At 41.1% G+C, this 6135-nt stretch overlaps 1 long non-coding RNA gene across 1 annotated transcript; it reads left to right on the top strand.

The window, feature by feature from the left end:
• The first annotated feature begins 594 nt into the window (after positions 1–594).
• On the top strand, positions 595–2701 carry LOC115032159. Its single transcript, XR_003837815.1, has 3 exons — positions 595–889; positions 1846–1990; positions 2580–2701. It is a non-coding gene; the product is annotated as an uncharacterized LOC115032159 (long non-coding RNA).
• The last annotated feature ends 3434 nt before the right edge of the window (positions 2702–6135 follow it).

The following is a 6135-nucleotide window of genomic DNA, read 5'->3' as shown; positions in this document are numbered from 1 at the left end:
GCTGAACCCTGTCGCTTTGTTGCCTGGAGGCACACACGTGTTCGTCCTGCTACTGGACCCTGAGTTACTTGGCAGGAAATCGGGTTCCCTCCCCCTTCCTTTAAAACTGAGTGTCTGGAAATAGTAAAATTGAGCTTTGATCAGAATCTTGTCTTAGCTTCATTCCCTTCTCTCGCCGCCTAGCCCCTCTTCCAGGTTTCCAAAATGCCTTTCCAGGCTAGAACCCAGGCTGTGATCTGCTGGCCGGACACAACAGTGAGCCACCATGTGGTTGCTGGGAATTGAACTCACGATCTCTAGAAGAGCAGTCAGTGCTCTTAACTGCTGAGCCATCTCTCCAGCCCTAAAAATATCTTATAGATCACAAAATGTTACAAGGTTGGAGACATGCCTTAGCATTTAAGAGCTGTTACTGCTTTTTAACAGAGTACCTGAGTTTGGTTCCTAGCACCACATAGTGTGGCTTACAAAAACTGGTGACTCCAGCTCCAGGGAGTCCAAAGCCTCTGGCTTGCATGGGCACCTGCACTCGTGTGCCCACACTTATCCTCATATATTTTAAAAAAATAAATCTTTATAAAGCAATAGGTGATATCGTGGTGTGTGACTAATAGTGTCACTTGAAGACCTGCAACGAATATTGTGGGTGTTATAATTTTATATAATAGACTTAATAATGAGACTTTATAAATATGATACTTGATTGACTATAAGATTTGCCTGCAAATTCATTTTTCACAGGCCACCACATCTTTCTGCAAATTCATCTTCAGTTCTTGATGTAACAGAAAGCAATGCCAGTTGATCCTGGAATATGCAAATGATTTCTGAACTTTGAGAAGGCTCTGCCTTTTGATGTGGCTGTTGCTGGAGCTGACAGGAGTATTTTGTAAGGCTTTTTTTTTTAAATAATAGAATACACATCTGACAGAATTTCAAAGTGCAAGTTTTTGTACACACCATGTTGACAATACCTGTAGAAAGGTTTTCTGAAAAAAAACACTTAAAACGTTTATTACAGATCCACTTATGTCTGTCAAGTGTGAATGATAAACTATCATTATTTTATAATTGTAAAACTGTAGCTGGTATGATAAGCTTATTGTAATGACCTGGAGAGACGATGTGGGGGATAAGAACACTGTTCTTCTACAGGACCTGGGTTAGATTCCCAACACCCACAAAGAGGCTCACACCTTCTGTTACTCCTTTTCGAGGGGTTCCCATGCCCTGTCACAGCCTTGACAAGCACCAGGCACATGCATGATGTGCATACATACATGCAGCAAGTCTGAGTTTAGCCTGGTCTACATAGAAAGTTCCAGGTAAGCCTGTATTATATACACAGGCTGTTTCAAAAAAAAATAAACAAAAAGAGATTTGTGCAAACTCTGCAGAGAGATGGTGTGTGCATGTGAGTACAGCTGCGGTAAATTCAGACTCTTACCTCCATCCTGCTTGCTGTCCTTGCTACCACCATCTGGGGAGCTCTGGGCCAGCCAAGCCCAGGCTACAGAGTGAGATAGGAGTGAGGTAGGTAGGGGCGGGGGGAGTGCAAACTTCCTATACAGAGCTCTGAGAGACTCTAGGTCACAAGGCACCAAATAACTAGAATGACTTATATATAGGCTGTAGTTCAGCTAGTCCAACAATGGCTGCTTGCACAAGGAAGGTACAAGAAAACCTTTGACCTAACATGTGTCCTGTCTACAAGAAGTGCAGGGACAAAGATGGAGCAGAGACTGAAGGAATGCCCAACCAATAACTGGCCCAACTTGACACCCATCCATGGGCAAGCACCAATTCCTGACACTCACTATTAACCATACTCTGCTATGCTTGTAGACTGGAACCTAGTGTGACTGTCTTCTGAGAGGCTCCCCTGAGCAGCTGAATGAAACAGATGCAGAGAGACCCACAGACAAACATTGGACAGAGCTCAGGAGTCTTGTGAAGGAGTTTGGAGAAGGACCAGGAGACCTGGAAGGGGGTAGGAACTCCACAGGAAGACCAACAGAGTCAACGACCTGGACCCTTAGAGGTTCCCAGAGACTGAACCACCAGCCAAAAAGCATACATGGGCTGGACCTAGGTCCCCTGGCACAGATGTGCAGCAGATGTATGGCTTGGTCTTCATGCAGGTCCCCTAACAATAAGAGCCGGAGCTGTCCCTGACTCTGTTCCCTGCCTGTCTTGTCTGGCCTCAATAGGAAGGGATGTGCCTGGTCCTGTGGTGACTTGATGTGCCAGGGTGGGTTGGTTCCTGGGGGTGGGGCTCCCCTGTCTCAGAGGAGAAGGGGAGAGGGGAGGAAGGTAGGAGCTTTGAGGGGGGCTGCTAGGAGAAGGGGGAATCTTGGATCAGGATGTGAAGTGAATAAATGAATTAATTAATGGAGAGAGAGAGAGAGAGAGGATCCATTGCTTATTCTACAATGCTGGATGTCTCAGTTGGCCGTCACTATACTATACATTGGGATCCTGAAAAAGTAGCTCTAATGCCAGGGAAGGAATGGACTTGTGGGAGAGGTGAGAGCAAGCGGGCAATGAACCGAGTTTCCTTCTTCATGTCTTTTATATAGGCTTCCAGCAGAAAACATGTCCCAGCTTATAAGACCCACCACTAAAGATCTGGATGAAAGGTGTGTCAAAGACCCAGACCTACCAGACTAGAAGTGGATCTTCTCACTTCAAATGATTTAATTAAGCAAAATAATAATAATAATAATAATAAATAAAAAAAATTAAAAAAATTCTTTTTTTTCTCACAGCTGTTCCTTGTCATTTTTGGGAGTTCTTTCATTCCAGATGTAGTTAGCGACCAAGAGAGTCACCACAGAAGGTAAACAGTACAGAATCAGGAACAGAGGGCACAGATGGGTGACACCTCTCTGCCCATCCATCAGACTCACTGATCCAGAACCCTACAGCCCAAGGATGCCCACCCAAGGCCTACCACACCAGGATCATTGAGGTTAGGCCCCTGCCTAATACCTACTGCAATAGGAACATCCAGGAACCAAAGCCATCCAATGGCTCAAGGTCCTTGAAAGAATTCAGTTAACCAAAGCCAGGGCACTACAACAACTTCAGAGCACAGCTACCCTTCTACAGCAAGCCCTGGATATCCTAACACAACTGAAGCGAAGGAAAGGACCTTAAATCCAATCTTATGAAGATGACATTTGAAAAGGAAATGAATTAACCTCATAAAGAAATGCAGGAAAATACAATCAGACAGGTAGAGGCCTTTAAAAAGGAAACAAATAAACCCCTTAAAGAAATACAAGAGGAAAAAAAAAAACAATCAAACAGGTGAAGGAAATGAATAAAACTGTTCATGACCTGAAAGTGGAAATAGAAGCAATAAAGGAAACACAAATGGAGGGAATCCTGGATATGGGAAACTGGGAAAAGAACAGAAACAACAGATGCAAGCATCACCAGCAGGATGCAGGAGATGGAAGAGAGGATCTCAGGCATGGAAAACACAATAGAAGAAAAGAAAATGTTAAATCTAAAAAATTCCTGACACAAAAATCTGGGAAATCTGGGATACCATGAAAAGACCTAACCTAAAAATAATATAAATAGAAGAAGGTAAAGAAAGAGAGTCCCAGCTACAAGGAACAGAAAATATTCTCAATAAAATCATAAAAGGGAACTTTCCCAACCTAAAGAAAAAGATGCCTATAAACATACAAGAAGCATGCAGAACACAAATTAGACTGGATCAGAAAAGAAAATCACCCCAACACACAATAAAAAACTCACAAAATCTACAGAACAAAGAAAGAATATTAAAAGCAGCAAGGGAAAAAGGCCAGGTAACATACAAAGGTAGACCTATCAGAATTACACCTGACTTCTCAACAGACTCTAAAAGCTAGAAGGGCCTGGACAGATATCCTGCAACCTCTAAAAAGCCACAAGTGCCAACCTAGACTACTATACCTAGCACACCACCATAGATGGAGAAAACAAGATATTTCAAGACAGATCTTAATATAAAAAATATCTATCCACAAATCCAGACACACAAAAAATACTAGAAGGAAAACTCCAACCCAAGGAGGAAAACTATGTCCAAGAAAACACAGGAAATAAGTAGTTCCACACCAGCAAAAACAAGGGAAACACACACACACACACACATACACACACACACACATACATACACACATACACACACACATACACACACACATACACACACACACACGCACACACACACACAGAGTAACAGGACCAACATCAAAATAACAGGAATAACAATCACTGGCCATTAATATCTCTCAATATCAATGCACACCATTCCACAATAAGAAGACACAGGCTAACAGGATGGATGTGAAAACAGGATCCTTCACTCGCTGCACACAAGAAACACACCTCAGCAGTAAAGATAGACACTACCTCAGAGTAAAGGGCTCGTAAGAACTTTTCCAAACAAATGGACCCATGAAACAAGCTGGAATAGCTATCCTACTATCTAATAAAATAGACTTTCAACCAAAATTAATCAACAGAGACAGGCAAGAAACTTCATATTCATCAAAGGAAAAAATTACCAAGATGATATCTCAATTCTGGTTTTTTTTTTTTTTTTTTTTGTTTGGTTTGGTTTGGTTTTTCAAGACAGGGTTTCTCTGTGTAGCCCTGGCTGTCCTGGAACTCACTCTGTAGTCCAGACTGGCCTCGAACTCAGAAATTCGCCTGCCTCTGCCTCCCAAGTGCTGGGATTAAAGGCATGTGCCACCACTGCCCAGCCGATATCTCAATCTTGAACACCTATGCCCCTAACACAAGGGCATTTACACTTGTAATAGAAACATTGCTAAAGCTTAAATTGCATAGAGATCCCCACCCATTAATAGTGGGAGACTTCAATACCCCATGCCCACCAACTGACAGATCATCCAGACAGAAACTAAACAGAAATAATGAAAGTAACAGACATTATGAATCAAATAAAACCAACAGACACTGACAGACTATTTCACCCAAACACAAAAGAATATATCTTCTCATCACATCATGGATCCTTCTCCAAAATTGACCGTATAGTCAACAGATGCAAGAAAACTGAAATAATGTCTTGTATCTTATCAGATCACCAAGCTGAACTTCAACAACAACAGAAACACCAGAAAGCCTAAACACTCATGGAAATTAAACAACTCTCTACTCAATTATCTTGGAGTCAGGGAAGAAATACAGAAATAAAGACTTTCTTGAATTCAGTGAAAATGAAGGCACAATATACCCAAATTTATGGGGTGCAATGAAAGCAGTGCCTAGTGGAAAGTTCATAGCACTAAGTGCCTACATAAAGAAATTAAAAAGTTTTCATACCAGCAACTTACATTTCAGCACACCTGAAAGCTCTAGAAAAGAAAAAAGAAACAAACAAACACATTAGAGATGAGAAGGCAGAAAACAACCAAATCGAGGCTGAAATCAATCAATTAGATACAAAGAAAACAATGCTCAGAATCAACTAAACCAAGAGAAAATCAACAAAAAAGAGAAACCCCTGGCGAAACTAACTAAAAGACAGAGAGTATGAAAATAAACAAAATCATAAGTGAAAAGGGAGACATAACAGACAATGAGGAAATACAAAGAGTCATTAGGTCTTACTTCAAAGCCTGTACTCCACAAAACTGAAAAATCTTAACTAAATGGATGATTTTCTAGGCAGATACCACATACCAAAGTTAAATCAAGATCAGGTAAACTATTTAAACAGCCCTATAACCCCTAAGGAAATAGAAGCAGTCATTAAAAGTCTCCCAACCAAAAATAAATAAATAATACATAAATAAAAAATAATAAAAAATAAAAAGCAAGCCCAGATGATTTTAGTGCAGAATTCTACCCAGACTGCTACTACCAACACTCCTCAAACTGTTCCACAAAATAGAAACAGAAGAGACACTGCCGAGGGGCATCTGGGTTCTTTCCAGCTTCTGGCTATTTATTACAAATAAGGCTGCTATGAACATAGTGGAGCATGTGTCCTTCTTACCAGTTGGAACATCTTCTGGATACAGAAAATGTGGTACATTTACACAATGGAGTACTACTCAGCTATTAAAAGGAATGAATTTATGAAATTCCTAGGCAAATGGATGG

Source organism: Mus caroli, chromosome 10, assembly GCF_900094665.2.
Source record: "Mus caroli chromosome 10, CAROLI_EIJ_v1.1, whole genome shotgun sequence".
In the NCBI taxonomy this organism is placed as follows: Eukaryota; Metazoa; Chordata; class Mammalia; order Rodentia; family Muridae; genus Mus; species Mus caroli.
The sequence above is the reverse complement of the archived record's forward strand: the minus strand, read 5'-3'. Positions and strand labels throughout refer to the sequence as shown.